The sequence below is a fragment of the Peromyscus leucopus genome, chromosome 1 (assembly GCF_004664715.2).
Source record: "Peromyscus leucopus breed LL Stock chromosome 1, UCI_PerLeu_2.1, whole genome shotgun sequence".
NCBI classification, from domain to species: Eukaryota; Metazoa; Chordata; class Mammalia; order Rodentia; family Cricetidae; genus Peromyscus; species Peromyscus leucopus.
Window position 1 is genome coordinate 183,339,680 of NC_051063.1, and position 20,660 is coordinate 183,360,339.

The following is a 20,660-nucleotide window of genomic DNA, read 5'->3' on the forward strand; positions in this document are numbered from 1 at the left end:
AGAACTATGGAGATCTGGAGAGAAAATGGAAGGGGATGGGTAGGAAAGCAGGGGGGGGATGACAGGGAGAGGAAGAGGAAGAGGGAGGGTGAAGAAGAGGAGGAGAGAGGATAAAGAAAGAGAAGTGGAGGACAGAGATTGAGGAGTGAGAGAGGAGAGCGGGGAAATGGAGGATGGAGTGAGGGAGGGAGAGAAGAAAGGGATAAGGAGGAGAGAGAGGAAGAGAGAGGTAGATGAAGAGGGAAGGGGTATGAGAGGAGGGAGGAGGGAGACAGGGGAGGGAGGGAAGAGGGAGAAGGCTGGGGATGGAGAAAGGGGAAGAAATGAGGGACTGAGGGGGAGAGAGAGGAGAGGGAGATTCTTTTACAAAATGATATACAAAAATGTTTTAATTAATTACTTTATCGCCCATGATCTTCAGTGTGTGTGTGTGTGTGTGTGTGTGTGTGTGTGTGTGTGTGTTTCAGGCTCAGGAAAAAAATTCAGATTCAAAAACTTCCTCCAATACAACATAGTTTGCGAGCGGCAGAGATAGAAAACAAGTTATTGTAAAAGGAAAGGGGGGGGTTAAACAAGACATAACTTAGATTTGGGGGTGCACAAAGGAGAGTGAGGAAGAGGAGGGAGGAGCTGGGTTCCGTCCCCATCCCTGATGCTCCTAGCCCAGAGGGGCTGCAGTGATCCTGCCATTGTCTCTGTCTCCAGGATGGGCCCAGGAACCCTCAATGATTCAGGAACCCCGGAGTTCCTCCTGCTGGGACTATGGGCCCCACCTTCCCTGCGTCCCCTGCTGTGGGCCTCACTTCTGCTGGCCTACTTCACCACCGTGTTGGGTAATGGTACCCTCGTGGATTGATAGCTCTGGACAGACGACTGCACCGGCCCATGTACCGCCTGCTGACCCACCTGGCCCTGCTGGATACGGCCTATGTGAGCACCACGCTGCCGCAGGCGCTGGCACACATGACCATGCACCGTGCCCGCCTCTCGCTGGCGCGTTGCGGGGCGCAGCTGTACGTGGGCATCTCCCTGGGTAGCTGCGAGGCCATCCTCTTGGCTGCGATGGCCCTGGACCGCTGCCTGGCCGTGTGCAGACCCCTGCATTATTCGACCCTGGTGACCGCGCCCCGCTGTGCCGCGCTGGCTGGAGCATCCTGGACACTGGGCTTTGTTCTGTCTGTGCCCAATGCGGTGGCCACGCTGCGCCTGCCCTTCTGTCCCGGGAGGCCTGCGGTGGACCACTTCTTCTGTGAGCTGCCCGCGGTGCTGAGGACAGCGTGTGCAGACACCACCGCCAACTACAGGCTGGTCTACGGCCTGGGCGTGCCCATCCTCCTGGTACCCTTGGCCTTCATCCTAGCCTCCTATGCCTGGATTCTGGCGGCGGTGCGCAAGTTGCCTTCGGCTGGGAGTCGCCGCAAGGCCCTGTCTACCTGCAGCTCACACTTGGCGGTGGTAGGGCTCTTCTATGGCACGGTGAGTGCCATGTACCTGAGGCCCCGCGCCTCTAGCGCCCTCCCCGCCAGACATCATAAGCTGGTGGCTGTTTTCTACCTGGTGGTCACACCTGTCCTCAATCCACTCATTTACAGCCTTAGAAACCGTGAGGTCCACTGGCAGCCCTCTATGCCTGGCCCGGCTTCGGGGGATTCGCACTGTGTTGCACTAAACCTCTTGTGCCGGGAACAGAACTCTCTCTCAGTTCTGGTCCCTTCAAATTCTGTGGGGACATCTTTCTTTTTATTTTACCTTTTTTTTGTTTGTTGTTGTTTTGTTTTGGTTTTTTCGAGACAGGGTTTCTCTGTGTAGTTTTGCGCCTTTCCTGGAATTCACTTTGTAGACCAGGCTGGCTCAAACTAGAGAAATCTGCCTGCCTCTGCCTCCCTGAGTGCTGGGATTAAAGGGTGTGCGCACCACCGCCCGGCTTATTTTACTTTTTTGAGAGAGGGTCTCAGTAGGTAACCCTAGCTGGCCTGGAACTCATTAGGTAGAGGCAGGACTGCCTCGAGGTCTACTTGACTTTTCGATTAGGCTGATTCACTAAAGGATGACCTAGTCTCCTAGACAAGCCAGAAAGAGACTTGGCGCTGCATCCAGAGAACGATTAGTGGACACTGTTGCCTGGCTACTCCATATCCGTGTATCACAAAATCTGGAAGGAGGCTACTGGGAGGGGCTGGAGGGAGGAGAGGGAACGGGGCAAGCAATGTAATTTTTATTTTAAGTAAAAATCCATAAAAAATTGAAAAGTTAAATAAAAGTATTTATTTTATACATATGTGTGTGTGTGCGCGCGTGCCTGCTGAGCGTATGTATGTGCGCCGTGTGCATGCAATGCCAAGGAAGCCAAAAGGTGCTGGATCCCCTGGAACTGAAGTTACAGGTGGTTGTGAGCACCATGTGGGGGCGGGGATTCAAACCTGGGTCCTTTGTAAGATCAGCCAGTGGTCTTAATTGTTGAGTCATCTTTCCAGCCCCTTACTTTTTTTTTTTTTTTTTAAGATAAAGTTTCTCTGTGTAGCTCCGGCTGTTCTGAAACTCACTCTGTAGAACAGGCTAGCCTCAGCCGGGCAGTGGTGCGCATGCCTTTAATCCCAAACACTCGGGAGGCAGAGGCAGGCAGATCTTGTGAGTTCGAGGCCAGCCTGGTCTACAGAGAAGATCCAGGAAAGGTGCAAAGCTACACAGAGAACCCTGTCTCGAAAACAACAACACAACAACAACAAACAACAACACAAAAAAAAAAAAACCAAAAAAAAAAAATCAAAACAAAAAAACAAAAAACAGGCTAGCCCCAAAACTCAGAGCTCCACCTGCTTTTTGCCTTCCACTCCAATGCTGGGATTAAAGCATGCACCATCACTGCCTGGCTTCCTTTACTTTTTTAATTACTTGAAAATGTAAAATAATCAGCCTGACATCAGGCAAAATATAAGTTGCAACAATCTCATTTTCAGAAACCCAAAAGTGGTGGACCAGGCCTGTTATCCCAGCACTAGCGAGGCAGAGGCAGGAGGGGTTGAAAATTCATTCTTCACCATGACAGCTTTCACACATATGTTCTCATTCAACTGCATCCTATACTTTGACCATAGTCTCCACCAAAACCTCCTCTTTCTGCCCCTCCCAGTCTTTGGTCCTCTGTATTTCTCTGTCCTTAGAACAAGACTAGAAACGCCTTGAGTTTTTTTTCTCCACTTAATATGTTATAGATCTTTTAGTGTCTTGACACATCTTCTTTCTATTCTGAGTTTTTCCAGGAGTTGTATCATAAATGAATGCTGATTAAAAATATTTTATTTTTAGTTATGTCTATGTGTGTCTGTGTGTGGGTTTGTGCACATGAGCGCTGGTGTTTGCAGAACACAGAGGAGAGGCATATCTCCTGGAACTGGAGTTAGAGGCTTTTGTGGGCTGCCAGATGTGCTGAGAACTGAATTTAGGTCCTCTGCAAGAGCTGTACATGGTCTTAACTACTGAGCCGTCTCTCTAGACACCGATTTTACTTTTGTAGAAAAGCAAATAAACTTCTTGTGCCTGTCGCTGTTAGGCTTCTGTTCTCACTCTTCCGGGTCTAACGTCTTACATCATCGAAGTACCCGCTGCATGGTCTTGCAATCTCCGCCTTAAAAAGCCACGCATGGACCCCCATGCTCTCTCTCTGCGCTCCTCTTTCTGTTTCCTCTCTGCTCTGCTCCCGCCTCTTCTGCCTCCTCCAGCCTGGCTCTCTCTCCCCTCCTTTTTCCCTCCAATAAAGCTCTAAAAACTAATATTGGGTTCTGCTGTGGCCGTGACTCTTCATCGACCCACCAGCACCGTTTCATCCTTTCAGTCACAGCCTTAGGTTTTTGATCTTGTGCTTCAGTTTCTGTAGATCTAAACTCCACATCACTATTGCCTAGATGTTTATGGGGTAAGCCAGCAGAAACAGATCACAAATCAAAGGGGTTAATAAACCTGGGCAAGTACTCTCTGTTTTGGCCCACTTTCCACGGTTGTAACAAATACCCAAGACAATCAGATTATAGTGAGAAAAGGCTACTTTGTTTCAGGTCGCTATTGCAGAGGCTCCATCATCCTCTCACACCCAAGACAATTAGATTATCATGAGAAAAGGTTACTTTATTTCAGTTCACTGTTGGAGAGGCTTCATTATATTGGGTGAGGAAGCGCATCACAGCAGGAATGTGTTCTATCATTCTACAGGTACACCAGGGGTGCTCCCAAAATGAGGTATAGGTTCTGAGACTATGCTCTTTAGATAGAAAGTAACAGGGGACATTTTTGATGATCTATGGACAACAGGGATATTGTAAAGATTATGTCCTTAATTACGTCACCAGCCTGTGATGGCATCCAAGCCTAAAAAGTGGGTGTGCCCTCTCTTTCCACACTCTCTCCTTCCATATTCTCTTCCTTCCACGCAGTCTCTCTCTGTCTCTGTCTCTCTCTCTCCCTCTCTCTCCCAATAAAGCTCTAGAAAGGTAACCATGGCTTGTGATTCTTCCGCCACCACAGCATCCAGTAGTCACGGTGGCCAACCACGATGCTTAACCCACAGATAATCAGCAAGGCTTATTTTGATCACCATACACAGGACAAAGAAGTTGGCAATTGTTTCATATTCAGTTTAGAGCAGAAAAACACCGTGTTGGGTAGTTCAGAGGGTTTTTTTTCTAATTTTTTAAAATTATGTGTATGTTTGTGTATGTAAGTGCATGCACATGTGCATGCTGGTAGCTAAGGATTCTGGAAGAGGGCATCAGATATCCTGGAGTTGGAGTTACAGGCATTTGCAGCATATCCCTGTAGGTGCTGGGAACTGAACTTAGTTCTTCTGCAAGAATAGTATTTCTCTATTCACTACTGAGCCATCTCTTTGGGCCCCTTATTCTCTTAATTTTTTTCAAATTACATATTTATTTATTTATAATTAACTAATTAATTGTGTGTGAGGATTTCAGAAGGACAACTTGTGAGAGTTGGTTCTCTCCTTGTACCACGAGTCCTGAAGAGCATACTGTATCATCCAGCTTGGCTGTTGGTGCCTTTACATACAGAGCCACTATTTGGTCCCTTCTGTTCTTAATACAAACAGAAATCAGTGGATATTTACAGAGGACTTTATTTTAGAATTTTAATTTGAGTGCTGTATTCAAAAACCACATGACCAGAGGTTTGTGATTTTGGGGTTCTTTTGTCAATAAGATATGAAAGCTTAGAGAGGATGAAAGGGTTTGGAGAGAGGGTGGCATGACCTTCAAGAGCATGGTTTTTTTTTTTTTTTTTTTTTGGTTTTTTCAAGACAGGGTTTCTCTGTGTAGCTTTGCGCCTTTCCTGGGACTCACTTGGTAGCCCAGGCTGGCCTCGAACTCACAGAGATCCTCCTGGCTCTGCCTCCCGAGTGTGCTGGGATTAAAGCCGTGCGCCTCCACGCCCGGCAAGAGCATGGGTTTTAAAGATGTGTCTACAGTACACATGGTTTTCGAATTTCTCCATCTTTAATTCTCCCTCATTAAACAGAATATAGAAACACAAGGAAGATCAAATGAAATCAAAACATTACATTTACATACTGCTTATCACAATACCATTTAAAAATATTTAAAATGTATTTTCTTTGACAATTTCATGCATATATACAAAGTATCTTGATTATAGCCACCTTCAACTCCTGCCCTCCCCCCACTTCCTCCAGGTATCCCCCAACATCCTCTCCTACTTGCATGCCTTGTCATAAAAAAAAAAGTTTCCTGTAACTCATGGAGTCCCGTTAGTGCTGCTTGCCGGAGTGTTGCTTGATCATGTGCAGGTGACCGCAGCTGAGGTGGGTCATGGAATATTTGTTTAACTAGGCAAAGATGTGGTCCCTTTGCTTAGGCTACATTTGTTTAACTATGTAAAGATGTGTTGCATTTGTGTTAATTAAATAAATGAATCTGGGCTTAGAGAGGTGGGGTTAGCAAGTAGTTGACAGGAAGCAAATATTTATTTATTTATTTATTTATTTATTTATTTATTATTTATTTTATTTTAAATTGTGGTGGTGTGGAAAGAGAGAGGGTTCTGGGATGCCAGCTAACAGAGAAAGTTAGACAGCTGCTTCTCTAACTCTCTGAGTTTGCAGGTTTTCACCCTAGCCTTTGAATTTCGAGTTTTCTTAGAACAATAGAGATTTAGTAAAGCTACCTTTGTGGGCAGCAACAGAGCCATTGTCTGGGGGAACAGATTTCCCCCCAGGCTATTACCTGAGCAGCCTGGCTGCTAGTAGTTTCAAGAGCAGTCACTGTGAGGAAGGTAAAAAGCAGCTCTGAGTTCATGAGTGAAGCCAGAGACCATGCCATGTTCTGAAGAGAGAAGTTCATGTACACCACTCCAAGGCCTCAACTTCTGCATCTTACAGTCTTTCTGGCTTTTCTTTCCCTTCCTTCCTTCCTTCTTCCTTCCTTCCTTCCTTCCTTCCTTCCTTCCTTCCTTCTTCCTTCCTTCCTTCCTTCTCCTCCCTCCCTCCTCTCCCTTCCTTCCCTTTTACATTACTTTCTTTTTAACCACAACACAAGGAATGCACACTTAGTTTGGTTGCTTGCCTTCTGTTTCTGTTCTGTCTCCCTGTTCCCACTTGTCCCTTCCACCTCCAGTCTCCCCCACTTCCACTTTCATGTCACATGAAAGTGGAAGTGGTGGAGCCATCTCAGTCTCTTGTTAGTAAATTAAAATAATTTTTGTTTTTTTAACAAATTAAAAAAATAGTATCTATTAAAATGAAAGGAAAACAAACAAATGTCAAATGAATCTGCATGCACATGCAGATGACAGAGTGAGGCATTAGGTGTCTCCCTCTCTTCTCACCTGCCCTGTAGTCTTGAGACAGGGTCTCTCATTGATCAGTAAGCTTGCCTCTTTGGTTAGACTTGCCAGCTGGTCAACCAGCTTAAGAAGGGATCCACCTATCTCCGCACCTCAATGCCAGAGTTATAGGCACACACATCCATGCCTTCTCCTGCAATGCTGATGTTAATGGCATTCACATCTATGTTTTCCTTTTTATATTGGTGCTGGGTATTTGAAATCAAGTCCTCATGCTTGCTCAGCAAGGGCTGTTCCCTACTGAGCCATCTCAGTCTCTTGTTACTAAATTAAAATAAATTTTGTTTCCTCACAAATTAAAAAATTAGTATTTATTAAAATGAAAGGAAAACAAACAAATGCCAAATGAATCTGATTGTGGCATCCATATCCACTATAGTTGATGGCTAATATTTTTTGTTTTACAATTAGGCCATTTAAAAGGTTATTTGACCAGATAGAAGTATTATATGCACACACGAATAGGCATAGAACTCAGTAAATTAGTACAAGCTGCACGAAGACATGAAGACATGAGCTGAGCTAAGGGGGCATGTGAGAGACCTCGCTGAACTTCTCAATGTGTCCTTCTACACAACTAACCATCTCTCCAAAGCCAAGTACTCTCCTTATGTGATTGTGATTGGTTTTGAGCTTTCTCAAAATCTCTTTAAGCTTTATTGTGTGTGTTGTGTGTGTGTGTGTGTGTGTTACAGTGTGGAGATCAGAAGACAGCCTGAAGGAGCAAGTCTGTTCTCTTCCACTGTGTGGGTCTGGAGACCCAGGCTGTCCCTCTCAGCAGCATTGCTTTGACTCACTGAGCTCTGTCTCCAGCTGGGCTTGGGGCTTTGTAATGAAAGAAGACCCGGAGATGAACAGGCACTCTCTAGGCATGGTGGTAAGTGCCTGTAATCTCAGCACTCAGGAAACTGAGGCAGGAGGCTCGTGAGTTCTAGTTCACATAATGAATTCATGGCCAGTCTGGTGTAGTATAGTGAGACTTTGCCTCAAATAATTGATGACTGTTCACTGAAATACCATGCAAGAAGAGTGAGAAATGCAGTGACTAGTGAATGGTTGAGGGTATTGGCCAAATGTAGAACCAAGGCTAGTCATCAAAATATGTAAAACTATGCCCAAGGGTAAAGACACAGAAAATCCAGTAACTGTTTGGCAAGGGACTCCATCAGGCATTTAATAAGTATTTATTGATCAATGGCTCTGTCCCAGGAAGTGTCTTGCAACTGGAATACATCAGAGAAAAAGACACACTCAATGCCATCCAGCTCATCTTCCAGTGAGCCAATAGTCAGTGAGCAATAAGTTTCATCAGTGGGAGTGTTTCCATCATTGAGTCTTTTATGCTCAGGGTGGACCAGTACTCCAAAAATTGTAGGGATATGCTTTACAATTATTGTTTGAAGAATGAACAAATGCACAATAAGATTGTCAATCTGATAGCTTCTTAGAATGTTAAGCACAGAGAGGTGTCATATAATCCAGTTTCTACCCTTGGTAGACACCAAGACAGAAAAGCATAAGCCTACACAAGAACCTGTGTATGATATTTACATCAGTGTTACAACAGCTCCAGTCATATGGAAAAAAACTCAGAAGTCACTCACCTGGGGCTGTGGTCAAAACTCACTGAATAGGCTGAGGAGAGGTATGGCTCAAATACCTCTATGCAGTGCTTGCCTCAAACACTCCACTGACTGATGGGAGGTACTTATCAGTGGCAGACCACCTGCCTAGAATCCATCAATGAGGTGCTGGGAATATTGCTTAGTGACAGATCATTTACCTAGAAGGCACCTGCGAGAGGCATGGAGCACAGCTCATTGGTGCAATGTTTGCTGATCATCCACCAGTGAGTGCCCGAGTGTGTGGTTCAATGATGAAGCACCCATCTAGAATCCCCCTTTGGAGTGCTGGGGCACAGTTCAGCATTAACACAAAGCAAGACAAAAAGAATGCTCGCTTCGCATGCACAGTAGTCTGGGTTCAATCTCTGGCACCACCTGAAGAACAGAGAAGCAACACAGGCACGCTTGTGCAAGCACTCACACACACATACACACACACACACACACACACACACACACACACACGGAATGCTAGCATCAATATTAAAATGAAAGAAATGAAGGTTGGCAAGTGTTTACAACACAGATGATCCTTGAAAATATTTTGCTAAGGGGCAAAAGGGGCTGCAATCTGTGAACCAATTTACGTGAATACCCCAACTGTCATATCCTTGAAGACTGAAAACAAGTTAGTAATTATAAAGAGTTTGGGGAACACCTGCTCAATGGTCACAAGGTCTCTTTAGGGAGTGATGAGATTTTTGATGGATCCACAGCTTTGTGAATTACTAAAGAACAATTTTTTTATGGTGCTGCAGGAGCAGATGTATCTCACTGTCAAGAAAAGTTGAAGTTCTTAAAGCATTTTTTAAAAAAATTTTATAATTTAATTTATTTTTACATATCAGCCACGGATTCCCCTGTCTCCCTCCTCCTGCTCCCCCCACCCTTCCCCCCATCCACCCCCCCATTCCCATCTCCTCTAGGGCAAGGACTCCCCTGGGGACTCAGCTCAGCCTGGAGATTCAGTTGAGGCAGGTCCAGTCCCCTCCTCCCTTCACCCAGGCTGAGCAAAGTGTCCAGCATAGGCCCAGGCTCCAAAAAGCCAGCTCATGCACTAAGGACAGGTCCAGTCCCACTGTCTGGGGTCCTCCCAAACAGTTCAAGCTAATCAACTGTCTCACTTATCCAGAGGGACTGATCCAGTTCCATGGGGGGTCCTCAGCTGTTGTAGAACATCAAAATTTTTATTTTAAATTGGGTGAGTTGCATAGTATATGGATTGTCTCAAAGAACCTGCTAAAATTAGTGATACTGATTACACAGTGAACAGAGTGATTACCGTGCTCCATCTTGTCAAGGTACTACTTTAAATAAGCACTTTCAAATGGTTGGCTAGAAGCTGGAGTGATGGCTCAGTGCTTAGGAATGTGTACTGCTCTTCCAGAAGATCTGAATTTGAGTTCCAGATCCATACCAGGCCCCTCACAGCAGCTATAATTCCACTTTCAGGAGATGCAATACCTCTAGCCTCTGTAGGCATCCACACCCTCCAAGATTAAAAATAGAATAAACCATTCAAAATGATTAACCAATTGCATACATTCTCTAGCCCTGTAAAATCTATGCTACATGAATCTCATTTCATAGGAGGGCAACAGAAGTTTTGGGACCTATAGGCTCAGGTCCCAAACCCAGGACAGGGTTCTATTGTTTTACTCTGTGATTGGTTGGTTTCACAAGTTAGTTGGCCAGGGGCAGAGATAGCTCTGATTTGAGCCAAACTGTTTCTTTCACTGGCCTTTTCGGAGCCATCTTTCCCTAGTTCTGGGCTACAGGGTCAGGGCGAGTTTTTTAGCCAGCCACCTTTCCCTACATTCCTCCTTTTTTGTTTAGTAATAAGCAACTGGGGGTTGGAAAGGGGGTAAAGTTATCATTAGACTGCTTCCTGCTGAATTGGGGTGTCAAGGTTCTTGGGACAATCTTGATCTCCCTCCTCAGGATGTGACCAGGTTCTGCAGATCTCTGGCTTTGTCAATAGAGGCTGGTAGTCCTGTAATATTAACTGGTTCAGAGTCTGGTTAGAAATATTTTGCATCTGTTGCTGAAGAAATCTAGCCAAGAGTTTTATGAGGCAGGGTGCAATTAGTAGGGCTAGGAAAAGGAAGAAAAGAGGGGATTAGAAGGGTAGCATCCATTTCCATATATGGCTATTAGTAATCCACTGTCTAGAGGATTAATGTTTCTGAGTTTGAAGATCCATTTGGAGTTGTTGGATCTTATCTTTCAACTTTAGCAGTATCATAAGGCAAGAGAACGGTGGCACCAGTATCCAAAGCAGCATGATTTGCTGCCATGGATTTATCCCTTAAACTCTGGGCTTTGTGCCCACAGGTAAGTCTCTTCCAGAATGAAGGCTGTGTTTGCTTGCCCATTGGGAAGTCTGTGCAAATCTTAATAATTTATCTTTTTTTTTTTTTTTGGTTTTCGAGACAGGGTTTCTCTGTGTAGCTTTGCGCCTCTCCTGAACTCACTTGGTAGCCCAGGCTGGCCTCGAACTCACAGAGATCTGCCTGGCTCTGCCTCCCAAGTGCTGGGATTAAAGGCGTGCACCACCACCGCCTGGCTAATTTATCTTCTTTATTCACTCACCAGCTGAAGTAGAACTGTGACCATGGTCTTCTCATACCCAAAACTTAATCCCTTCAGTTTCCCTGCCATAACTAGGAGCCATTGGGATATAGAGAGTTGTGCCATGACATGGTAAGACATGAAGATGCATGGATAGGCAGGAGAAATCTTTAGGGACATTACAGGCCAGCGAGGGGAGTGTAGATTTCTTGTGTAGCTAAAGGCAAACATAGTGCAGTAGGTCAGAAGGGAAAACCAGGAGAGAGAAGTATGGCAAGGACAATGGTCTCTGGGGAAAGCAGGGGCTCCAGACTCTCCACCTCCCTCTGTCTTCACATGGGGCACAGGGACATGTAATGAGCACAAGTCTCCAAGGGGTTAGTCTACAGGGCTCTCATTTTCCATCCAGAGCCAAAACTGAAAGCTTTGTTTTCCTGAATCCCAGTCAGCCCCAGGAGCTCCTGGATCCAGGGAGTAGCTTTGTCACAACTTAGTTCCCGCAAAGAAGGAAAGTAAGCGGGTTCTCCTCATGAAGGGCAAGGGATCAAGCTGCAGGGAAGAATGAACATGGTCTCTGTCTGACTGACAGATGCTGTAATGATGACTGGGAGCAGAACATCATTGTTCTCTTTTTCATTCTTTGATGGTGATCCTGACGGAGGTGTTAATCATGGATGATGAAGATTAAGATTATCTTGGTATGGTGATGCTGCTGTTGCTGTGACTGGTGGTTTGTGGTAGTGGTGATAATGATGGTGAGGATGATGGTGAGATGATGGTGATGATGATGATGATTGCTGCAAGCCACAATAATATGAAGTAGGATTTCAGCTGATTATGACAAGCTAATACCCGGAAGAAGTCAAGGGCCTTCCAGAGGTCAAGCTGAGGCTCAAGAAGTCTTGGTGATATTGGCTTTTGATTATTAGCTCTTTCCTGCTATGAATGTTCTCATGTGATATTGTAGCTTTTCCATCATTCACTGGGCACAATTTCCCCTCTAATAATGGAATATTTAGATAACCTTCTGGTGCAGTAATGCCTCCAGGATCCATAATTCAGGCCTTTCTGTAATTATCATCATTAGCAGCATCTGGCCAGGATCATCTCTGGATGGACAAAAGTATCTTTATCTGAGATACCTCACAGATTCTCTACGAACAGACTTAATTATCCAGACTCTTCTGTTTGAGAAGGCCTGGCAGATGTGCTAATTAAGCTCAACTTTGTCCTTTCCAAAGTCTTATCTCTAGTTTTAGATCCACCCTTAATAATTAACTCAGAACTAAAGGGTTCCTACTTACAGGTACATCTAGCTGTGAAGGAAGTTGCCTATTTGAGTTGCCTATCCACCACCACACTCCCCCCACCCTGCCAGAAACTGTGAGAGCAGAGATAGCATGGAGAGATAAGGGCCGAAGGGATAAAAGAGTCAGTTTTATTTTGGAAAAAAAAGGACAAAGAAGAAAAAAGAGAATGGAAGAACTAGATGGGTTGTTGTGCCTACGTCACAAGACCCCTGAGCAAGACCACCACAGAGCCAATGTCCAATCAAAACACACAGGGGTTAACTGATAATAAGCCAACCTAGGCTTGGTCCATGTCCAACAATCGACACAGCGAGTGAAGGAGAATGGCCCTGAGCTCTCAGGGTGAGGGGTTTTTAAAGGGAAAAACGGCAAGCAGGATGGTACAAGCCTGGGCATCATATGATTAGGTGAGGGTGTGTAACCTTTGAATTTACTGGTTGGGGGTTATAGTTAGCATTTTGGGGCAGGCCTTGACAAGTCCCAGGCTTTGTCCTTGAGCTGCCATGGAGGCTGGCCTTGCATGTTCACATTGACCCTGCATGTAGTTCTAAGTTGGTAAGGGGTCTCAGACAGTCAATAACTGGCTGAACCTTGAACAGTCAGAGTACGTGCAGAAAAGAGCTCCTGCAAGGACTGTCATAGCCCTTCCAGAAACTGCTTGTTTAAGTCTCAGGAAACTGAAATTGAAGCCTGATCTCTGAGAGAAGACTGAACAGCCTGTTATGGCATCTGCTTGATCCTTTCAGGGTAAGAACTGAAGGGGAATGAACTGAGATGGGGAAGAACTAGATTGATAAAGTACTAGAAAGAATGAGATGGAAGATGAGGAAAGAGCCAGGTGGGAAGGACAAGATGAGAAAGAAGGAGATGGGAGAGAAGCTAAGATGGGAAAGAACTAGATGAAGGAATTAAGATAGCACTTAGAGGGAACAGCAGAGAGATGCAGAGAGAATCAGGCAAGAAAGGAGCTAAATAAGAGAGCAGAGTAGAAGCTCTGTAGAGAGAGAACTGACTCAGATGAATAACGTGAATGGACTAAAAGAGTTTCATCTTATGTAGACTTATTAGAGAATCCCTCAGATTAATCCACTGCCGGTATCATCTCTTCTGGAACTCTGGGTGAAGGCTATCTAGGGGATAGACCCCAATAGCTTTCATTAATGATGATGATTAAGATTGTAATGATTTAGCGATGATATGATGATGATGGTGATAAGTAAGATTATAATGATATGGTGATAATGGTGGTAATGATGATGATGATGAAGAGTGTGGTGTAATAAAATGATTCAGATGACCATGTTGATGGTGACAATGACTATGTCAGCAATTCTGAGGTCTTAGTAACAATGATAAAGATAACAGTGATGATTGTGATTGCGATGATGGGGTGATATTGTTTGTGATGGAGGAGTATGCTGAGAGTGCTGGTGATAATGAAGATGATCATGATGGCTGGTTGTAATGGAAGTTTTTGAATCTCAGGACTTTGAATCTCAATACAGCCTCAGTTAGTCCTCACTGACATTTTAAGAGCAGATCCCACTATTTTCATAAATTTCCAAAAGAGGGACAGAGAAGTTAAGTCATTCTCACAATTACTAAATGGTAGAGTTTGGATTCAAGTTTCTATTCCACTCTTGGAAACACTTGTGGCACTTACTGAGTGACAAATCTTTCTCTTCCCTCTTTCCCTGAGTCCCAGGTATATTAAGACCTTCCCTTCACAGGAGGATGGAGGAGCACTCATCAAGGTAGAGATCACACATCAAAGCCCTTGCTTGATTTGGGTTGTGCAGATCCCAAGATTGGATTTCAACCTCCACCTCTCATTCCAGCTTCCTGTAGGAGGCACTGAGTCTTTGCTGAGAATTAGCTATCAAGGCACAGCTTTTTTCCCATTGAGAGGTGGGCATCCTGGATGCTACTGGAGCTGTGTGGCAGGAAGTGCTGGGTCCTGAAAAGTGCTGGTGACTCAGGCATGTAATCCCAGACACTGAGAGCCTGAGTCAGGGGGATCTCCATGGGTCTGGGGCCAGTCTGAGCTATGTTGTGAGTTCCAGACCAACCTTAGCTATATAGTGAGACACAATCTTAAGAAGAAAAAAAAAGATGTTGTGTTTTTTGTATGCACATCCTAAGATAGGGTGGGATTCAGAGGAATGTTAGAAACGGTTCTCATCCTTGGTCTATGCCATGATCATATTTTAAAGTGCTCTAATTCATTAGAAGAATACTGCTTTGGTACTGCTAAATATATTTCCTGGCTCAGGAGTGGACCAGAAACTTGATCACAGGAGATTCTGATTTCAGACAGAGAAAGGATCTGTTTTTCCGTTTTGGGTGATGGAGAATTAAAAGGAGTGAGAGATCATAGCTCTGATTTCAGTTGAATGATTCTATTTGAAAAACAAAAAACAAAAAACAAAATACCCACAATGAATAAAATCCATTCCTTACCTACATGCTGAGTCTGGGATGGCCCAGTATTTAAGTTCTCCAGGACCCTATGCCCAGTCCATAAAGAGTGTGGATGGATTGAGCTTTGGTACTTTTTGTCTTCACAGTAATATCATTCCATTTTTCTTTTATTGAAGATAGGTATCTTTTTGTTTTTTATAGAGTTTCCCCTCCTCAACTCCTCCCAGGCCCTAATCCACACCTTTTTTTGCCTCTCCTTAGAAAACAAACAGATATTAAAGAGTAATCATAAAATAAAATAAGATAATGAAAACACATACAAACAGATGAAGAGCCAAAGAAAGAGTACAAGAAGCACATGTAGACACAGAGACCCAAATGTTTGTACACACAGGAATGCTATAAACAGAAAACTGGACGTTGTAATATATACACAAAAGACATGTAAGTTAAAAAATAATGAATAAACAACTAAAACCCTGACAAAAATCATGACATAATGAGCCCCCAAAGATGCCATTGAGTTCATTTTGTGTTGGCCATTTACTGCCCTTAAGAGTGGTTTGTTTACAACAATTCTTTTTTTTTTTTTTTTGTTTTTCGAGACAGGGTTTCTCTGCGTAGTTTTGCGCCTTTCCTGGAGCTCACTTGGTAGCCCAGGCTGGCCTTGAACTCACAGCGATCCGCCTGGCTCTGCCTCCCGAGTGCTGGGATTAAAGGCGTGCGCCACCACCGCCCGGCCAGCAATTCTTTTTAATGCAACATAAATTTTAAAATTACATTTGTTTATGTGTGTATGTGTTTGAGGTGTATGTATGTGTGTATGTGTGTGTGTGTGTGTGTGTGTGTGTGTGTGTGTGTGTGTGTGTGTGTTTATGGTAAGCGTGTGATGTGTGTCTGCATGTCACCATGCAGTGTGGCAGTCAGAGGACAACTTTCAGGTCCTGTCTTTTCACCATGTGGATTCCAGAGATCAAACTCAAATTGTCAGGGTTAGCAGCAAGTGCCTTTAAACACTGAGCCATTTTGCCAATTCACAAGTTGAAACGACCAAATCTAAAATTCCCTGGCTATTTCTTGCAACTAGGATCCTCATCTTTGAGAGGAATCTCTATCATTGTTTTAGGGTGTATCCTTTCCTACATTTAGTACATTCCTCGCTGCATATGTGGAGCTGAAAGAAAAACAAGGCAACTTTGTGGTGTGTTTGCATCATACCGTCTGTGCAGGATGGTTTTATGTCAACTTGATACAAGCTAAAGTCCTCTGAGAGAAGGGAGCATCAGTTACGAAAATACCTCTAGCCAGGCAGTGGTGGCACATGCCTTAAATCCCAGCACTCAGGAGGCAGAGCCGGGCAGATCTCTGTGAGTTCAAGGCCAGGCTGGTCTACAGAGCAAGAACCAGAACAGGCACAAAACTACACAGACAAGCCCTGTCTCGAAAAAATACCAAAAAAAAAAAAAAAAAAAAAAAAAAAAGAAAAAAGAAAAAAGAAAAGAAAAGAAAAGAAAAAGCCTCCATAAGACAGTGTTGTGGTCAAGCCTGTAGGGCATTTTCTTAGTCAGTAATTGATGAGGGAGGCCCAAACCCATTGTGGATGGTGCTATCCCTGGGCTGGTGGTCCTGGGTTCTATAAGAAAGCAGGGTGAGCAAGCCAAGTGAAGCAAGCCAGTAAGTAGCACCCCTCCATGGCCTCTGCATCAGATCCTACCTCCAGGTTCTAGCCCTGTTTGAGTCCCCATCTTGACTTCCTTCAATGATGGACTACAATGTAAAAATATAAGTCAAATAAACCCTTTCTTGCCCAAGGTGCTTTGGTCCTGGGGTTTCATCACAGCAATAGTAGCCCAAAATAAGACAACACCCTATTCTTCTTTTTTCACAACTTGTGTTTTGGGGCACAATACTTCCTTAATATCTTCCATGTCATTGTACTGTGACTCCCCTCCTCTCCTCTCCCATCCCATTCCACACGTTATATTTTGAGACACAGTCTCACATAGTCCAGGCTGGCCTTGAACTCACTATGTAGTTGGGGAGGGCCTTGAATTCCTGATATTTCTGCTTACATCTCCATAGTGCTAGAATATTAGCATGTACTGCAATGGTCAGTAGGCTGTATCTCTCTGTCTCTGTCTGGCTCTATTTCTCTGTCTCTCTGTCTCTCTCCCACACAGGTATGTATCTGTGGAGGCCAGGGGCCATTTTTCTGGTGTCTTCCTGTATCACTTCCCTTATATTTCAACATAGGGTCTCTCCAACACAGGGTCTCTCACTGAACTTGGAACTCACCATTTCAGCTAGACTAGATGGCTGATGGTCCTCCCACCTTTGCCCCTCCATCCAGTGCTGAGGTTACAGCACCTGCTGCCATGTCTGGCTGGTCAGAACTTAGGGCCTCAGGTTTGTGCTGCAGGGTTTTATCAGACATTATCTCCTCAGCCTTCTGACCTCCTTAAAGATTGCCATGGCTGTGTTGGATTTTTAAGCACAGCACTAACTAGCCCAATAAGTACGACTGTGCCATGCAGCCCTCCAAGTGAAATCCTGTTTTCACAATGTCACAGGTAAGACAGGAGGCTTTGAGGAGGCTGTCCTGCTCATATGTGACAGGGATTTTCTCATCACTCTAAGACACCCATTATTAACCAGACCCTCTCCTTTCTCATGTTATTAATTTACTGGGTGAGCCTTTCCCTCCTGCTGGTGTTTTTTTTTTTTTTTTTTCAAGTTGCAGCTCACGACCCATTAGTGGATCCTAAAGTCAGTTGTGTTGAGAGCTTTACAGCCTACATTCTACTGGCAATGGAACAGACTCAATCTGCATTGGTGGTGGGTGTGTCAACCCTCACTTCAGGGAGTCTTAGCAGAGTCCTTATCTTTATTCCCTGGGCATGTTTTTATTTTTTCTTTTGGTCTAGTGTCTTCTTGGAAATATTAATTCTTTAACATAACAAATTCTGCCGGGTGGTGGTGGTGATGGTGGTGGTGGCGGTGGTGGTGGTGGTGGTGGCGGTGATGGTGGTGATGGTGGTGGTGATGGTGGTGGTGGTGGTGGTGGTGCACGCCTTTCATCTCAGCACTTGGGAGGCAGAGTAATCTTTTTGAGTTTGAGGCCAGCCTGGTCTACACTGTGTGTTTCAGGGCAGTCAACCAACCAACCAAACCAAACCAAACAAACAAACAAAAAAACCCAATAAAACAAAACCCAACCAAATTCCATTAATTTTTTGATGAATATTTCCCTAATTTAATTTGTTTTGGGTCCATTTCATATATATGAAATATATATAATATGTAGAAAATTCTGATGGCTGTCCCCTCACTCTCTCCCATTTTCATCCCACTCTTCTTACCGATTCCCCACAAACCCATTTCCCACATTTACATCGTTTGTTCCCTTCTGCTTTGGTTTTGTGACACACTAAGTTTCACCAGGGCCGCCTGTGGGACAAAGGGTCGTGAAGTGAGAAGGAAATATCAGGGAACACAGACGCAAAGGTTCTGGAAAGCAAGCCTAGTGAGCTGAAAGTGCAGAAGGGGATGAGATGGAGAGCCAGACAAGAACCATCTCACAGGTGTGATGGTGCACGCTGGAGGCAGGAGGATCTCTGTGAGTTCCAGGACAGCCTGGTCTACATAATGAATTCAAGAGAGCCAGGGCTATTTAGAGACATGCCAGTTAATAATAACAAAACAAAATAACAACAACAATAAAACAATTTACAAAGGCCTTTGTAAAAACTGAAACTATGGTACAACCAACCAAGGAAAGGGGAGTCGGAAGAGAGAAGACCTTAAGGGCAAGGACAGGCTAGACTAGCGGGTAAGGTAATTTTACTTCATTCTACATTCACTGGGGATTTGAAGAAGAGCTCTGTTCACCGTAAGGCATTGGACTTGATTTACTATTGAATAAGTGCCCCCTTGGAAATGGGAAGGATGGAACTCACAAGCTACAATTCTCACTTCATCGTCTCTTCCTTCTGGTACTCCATAGGGCTCCTCTCAGGTCCTTAACGCCCTGCCCTTGATTCCTGAGCCCATGCCACCCTCCTGGGCATCACCTCCCTGGACCAATCAGAGCCGCTCACATGAGCTGGAGTTTGTGCTGCTGGGCTTCTCACACGTGCCCTCCCTGCGCCCAATGCTTGCAATGCTCTTCCTGGCGGCCTTCCTGCTCACGTTGCTAGGCAACACACTCATCGTCATGCTGACCAGCCTGGACCCAGGCCTGCGTGCACCCATGTACTTCTTCCTGCGCCATCTGGCACTGGTGGAGATCTGCTTCTCGCTGGACGTGGCTCCCCGTCTGCTGGTGACCCTGCTGCGGCCTGGACGTGGGATGTTCCCCATAAGCTGTGCCCTGCAGCTGCTTCTAGTGCTGTCCTTAGTCACATCCGAGTGTTTCCTCCTCACGGTCATGGCCTGGGACCGCTTCTTGGCCATTTGTAGGCCTCTGCGATATGGTACCATCATGAGCTTGAGGCTGTGCCACCTGCTGGCTGCCACCTGCTGGCTCGCAGGGTTACCAATAGCTGTGGCCCTCACCATCTGGCTCTTTAACTTCCCTTCTGTGGGCCACGGGGCATCAGGCACTTCTTATGTGACATACCACCTCTGCTGAGCCTGGTGTGTGCAGACACCAGAGTCTTTGAGGCTAGTATGTTCGTTATCACAGTGTTAGTTATCATGGTTCCCTTCTGTCTTATAGCTACGTCCTACATCATGATTTTGGCTGCTGTCCTTCGGATGCCATCAGCCTCTGGGCGCCACAAGGCCCTGTCCACCTGTGCCTCCCACCTCATCGTGGTGATTCTGTTTTATGGCACAACTGGGGTCATCCATTTGCGCCCCAAGGCCAGCTACTCTCAGAGAGCAAGCAAGTGGTGTCCCTGTCATACACCATTGTGACCCCAATGCTCAACCCTCTCATCTACAGCCTGAGGAACAAGGAGGTCAAGGCTGCCTTTGGGCGTGTCTTCATTCAGAGACGAGGAACCTTTATCCTTGACCTCTATAGACTTCATTTACCCATCATTTGGAATCATCTCTACCCAAGTGGTCTTGAGGACCTCCGTGCATGAGTAAGTTAAACCATTTCTTATAATTTTGGTTGTGAGCCTAGCCTTTAATGGCTGACCCATCTCTCCAGCCAAGGATCAGGATATGGCTCCTTTTTTTCCTTTTTTCTCCCTCTCGACTTTAGAGACAAGGTTTCTTTGTGTGTTTGTACCAACTCACTCTGTAAACCCTCTCATCTACAGCCTGTGGAGGTCAAGGCTGGCCTGGAACTCACAGAGATCCGCCTTCCTCGCCTCCTGAGTGCTGGGATTAAAGGCGTGTCCACCACAGCCCAGCTAAACCCTTTCTAAAAGATTTTATTACCAGGATGGCCCTGCTGAATATGTAGATGACGTCCACAACTATCTAATGGCCCCTTGAATAACACCTAAATTTCGACTTGGTCCATGTATTGAGTGGGTAGCATCCTGTTTCTCCACTGCAATAGAAACTGGATTGGAGTTCAAAAGCATGGTGATTGCATCTTTCCTGGGCAAGTAGAATGCCCACTGCAGCAAAGAAAAACATTATAGCAAAGAAAAAAAAAAAGTTTAATCTTCTATAAATCAACTCATTTAGGGTGTGTTGTGATTTGAGTATGAAATTTGCCCACATGCTCACGTGTTTAAACACTTGGGTCCCAATGGTGGTGCTCTTTAGAATTAGTGGAGCCTATAGGAAGTGGAGCCAGGCGAAAGGAAGTGGGTCACTAAGTGTCATACCAGACCCACTTCCTGTTTACTTCTTGACTGCTGATGCAATGTTTCATAATCCTGCCACCCCCTTATGTGGCCACAAG

General features: G+C 45.0%; 2 pseudogenes; both read left to right on the plus strand.

Moving 5' to 3' along the window:
- Positions 1-706: 706 nt before the first annotated feature.
- LOC114685775 lies at positions 707-1,669 on the plus strand (annotated as a pseudogene).
- Positions 1,670-18,842: 17,173 nt separating this feature from the next.
- On the plus strand, positions 18,843-19,884 carry LOC114685772 (annotated as a pseudogene).
- The last annotated feature ends 776 nt before the right edge of the window (positions 19,885-20,660 follow it).